We start from the raw sequence: 3,403 nt of genomic DNA, 5'->3' as shown, positions 1-3,403 counted from the left end.
CCAAAGAAGCCCCGTCTTTTTCGGATTTGTGGGGTGTGATTTTTTGCATTCTTTAGCCCTGTGACGTCGTCCGTCACTCAGGACAGCAAAACCACGCCCCCAAATCCTCAAAATCCGGAAGCTTGTGTCCGCCATTTTCTATCCTTCGCAGTGAAGGTAAGATCGTGTCTGTTTCCCTCCGTGCCTTCTTACCCCTGTCTGTTTCCCGCCCCCCCTCCCGCTCTCCGTGTATTTTTGCTGTTCGTTTGTGCCTTCTTTCCCCTGTCTGTTTCGGTGGGCGTCTCCCCCTGTCTGTTTCCCGCCCACCCCCCTAAATGCGGCATATCTATAATTATGCGAACGTCGCGCAAGCACATAAAGCCAGTGGCCCTGACTATTATATGTTGGACAATCACAGCACGATATTAGCCACAGTTTCACACAGTTTTCATCAAAAATAATGATTGGTTCTTCCAAGTGAATGCCGTGGCGCCGCTTCTAATGCGTCCGATGGATGATTAAAGCTCTCACTAGTGGTTACCCGTCCTGCGCGTGCCTTGGTTGATTATTCGTCCCTTCTTTCTGTTTCTGGTGGGTGCTGTTGCGCAGGATTGTTTAGTAATTTTGAATGGGGGAAAGTGCTGTGAAGGGGCAGGTCAGCAACAAAACTAGGAATACCGCATACCCCTGCAAGTCTTTCTTCTATTCTGTTTTAGGGCATCAGTTCTCACTTCCAAAACTTTCCGGATCCCGCCTTCCTTACATTGCGCTGATTGGTCACATTCTCTTTGAGGAAGTGCCAGCCTGCCCAACGATTGGCTGGCTGTTTCCGTATATGGGAGCATTGCGCAGGTTTTTTTGAAAGTGGGCATTTGTGCAAGTTGGAAAGGAGGAAAATCTGCTCCCTGAGTCCATCGCTGCGCCTGTAGCTTGCAATCAAAGGAGCGCGCTTAGCCGAGTCCGCCACTTCAAGAGAGCTGATCAGATTCCGGCCAATCTGAGAAAAGCGCACTGAGAGGTTCAGGATGAACTGCCTTAACATGCCCGAGGTGACCCCCGGCTCCCCCAGCAAGGTCCGAGGACAGATCCAGGTACTGGTAGAGCGGGAGCTGGCATACGTCCCAGAAAATGGATGAGTTTAGAAGAGGAAAGGGCACTGATCAGAAAAAATGGAGCTGGGATGGAGTGGTCGCCCGTGAGGGATAGTAGTCTGGCTGCTTGTAAAATACTTGGTTGAGGGTGGTCCGTTACCTTTAGCTCACTTTGCCACGCTGGGTGATCTAAAATTCTTGCTGCCACTGGATTATGTTTTGAAATCTGCAATAAATCGAAATCAAAGCGAAGGTTTTAATTCATTTCTCACACTGTTTGTTGTTGTAATTTAATGCAAAACTCCCTTGATTAACGCTATTGTTTTTTTGTAATGGAGTAGTACTGATATAATTGCCGATCAGAAGGAATTGCGACGTTGGTGTGAAAATGTTTCATTTTCAATAATCTCTGTATTCGGGCTACACTATGGTACCAAGGAAATTCTGACTAGCAGGTGTAGTCTGTGCAAGGGCTGTGTTAGGGCGGGAAGGACGATTAAGTAGATGCTAGACGCTCTGCTGGTGCGGTCCTGCTTAGGCGCACAGACTGTAAATGGTGGATTTGCATATAATTCAGAGGGTGGTTGGGCTTAGTTTGCACCGGCACTTCTGATAACACGAATGTTAACCAAAATGATTGTCCTTCTTTTACAGGTGATTTTTGGACCCATGTTCTCTGGCAAGAGGTGAGTGGCTTGCTTCCAGTTCAGCCTCCTTGCATGGTTTCTGTTGAAAATACCCGCCATTTGTATAAGGTCATTGAGAAGCCATGCATTATGTGGCTGTGCCTCATTTGTATTACTTGGGAACTATAAAACCGTTCTTTCTTGCCTATGGTCGATGGGATGGGCCAGTTACCCCATCTGGGGAGGGTGAACATCTTGCATGCACTTCCTGTTTATGGTAGCCCCCTCTGAGCGATAGAAACCATCGTTGTGTTTATCTTCCGCCGGATGGACAGACGATGTTGAGTTTTATTTTCTAACTCCACCTACTCGAGCCGTGTATGCCATGACTGTCTTATTGCTGGCCCTATGGTTGCTGCTGGGGATAGAAATACCCCTATCTCTCCCGATTGGCACTTTTGGTCGTGCCACCTAGACAGCACTTCGGAAGGCTACCACCATTGCACAAGTGGGATGTAGCATGGCATATGTTATGGCAAGGCATACCGTCTGAGAAACTTGATAAATAGAACGCTTATTTTGCTGCCGAAGCCATGAACATCTTTTTAACGTGATTTCACTACCTCACCTGTTTCAGTACAGAGCTGATGCGCAGAGTCCGCCGCTTTCAGATTGCACAGTACAAGTGCCTGGTCGTGAAGTATGACAAGGATGTTCGCTATTCTGCGAATGGATTAGCTATGCATGACAGGTGAGTGTCATTTGTTCATGATTACAGACCAGATTGTTTTGTGCTGTATAATGAATACCAGCAGTTTTACCCAACGGAACATGCGTCACAACATACTCTTCCCCCCCCCTTTTATGTGTATCCAACGATAAGGGTACTTCCACCAGTACACAATTTCTCATTTGTTTGCGTATGTGCTCTTCCTTGGTACTGTATGGGTACATTTAACCGTAACATTATTGATATGCCTGCATTTTGTTCAGACTTCTGTCCTGTCAAAGTTGAGAGATGGGAAATTGATCAAATCATCTACACTGGATGGATCGATAAACACTACTTGCACTGCAGCTTTTTTTGGATCAGGTGCCTGTAACAACATGTCATCTTAAAATGGGTGTTTAAGAAACAATGGGGCTAGGGAGGAACCAGGTTTTACTGGTAGATCCAAGGTGAAGATTGAGGTCCCCATATGCGTTTACTTAGGGCTGACGTTCCTTTGCTGGAGTTGTCGTTTAATGGACCTTGATGCACAGTGCTCACTAATTTGTCAACACGGCGGTTGAAATTTCTACTTGTAAAAGCTTTTTGGGGCAGTAAGAGTCTAATAAATCTTAATAGCGTACATACGATTTATTAGACCCTTACTGCAAACAGGAACAATTGTGAGAGCACTCTAGCGTCTGCCAGGGCTCAGACTAAAGTGACTAGAAATCTCACATCTAGTGGTTCAGGCATACCAGCTGTGTGGGCTGTGAGAGCTGTGTGGGCTGTGAGAGCTGTGTGGGCTGTGAGAGCTGTGTGGGCTGTGAGAGCTGTGTGGGCTGTGAAAGCTGTGTGTGCATGGGTGGCTCTGTGTGTGCGTGGGTAGCTCTGTGTGTGCGTGGGTGGCTCTGTGTGTGCGTGGGTGGCTCTGTGTGTGCGTGGGTGGCTGTGTGTGCGTGGGTGGCTCTGTGTGGGTGGCTCTGTGTGTGTGTGTG

At 47.5% G+C, this 3,403-nt stretch overlaps 1 long non-coding RNA gene across 1 annotated transcript; it reads left to right on the top strand.

Moving 5' to 3' along the window:
- The first annotated feature begins 962 nt into the window (after window positions 1–962).
- On the top strand, window positions 963–2,448 carry LOC144766641 (uncharacterized). The gene is made up of 3 exons (XR_013597864.1): window positions 963–1,070; window positions 1,725–1,756; window positions 2,334–2,448. It is a non-coding gene; the product is annotated as an uncharacterized LOC144766641 (long non-coding RNA).
- Window positions 2,449–3,403: the final 955 nt, after the last annotated feature.

Source organism: Lissotriton helveticus, chromosome 7 (genome assembly GCF_964261635.1).
Source record: "Lissotriton helveticus chromosome 7, aLisHel1.1, whole genome shotgun sequence".
Classification (NCBI taxonomy): Eukaryota; Metazoa; Chordata; class Amphibia; order Caudata; family Salamandridae; genus Lissotriton; species Lissotriton helveticus.
This window is presented reverse-complemented; position numbering and strand designations above follow the sequence as displayed.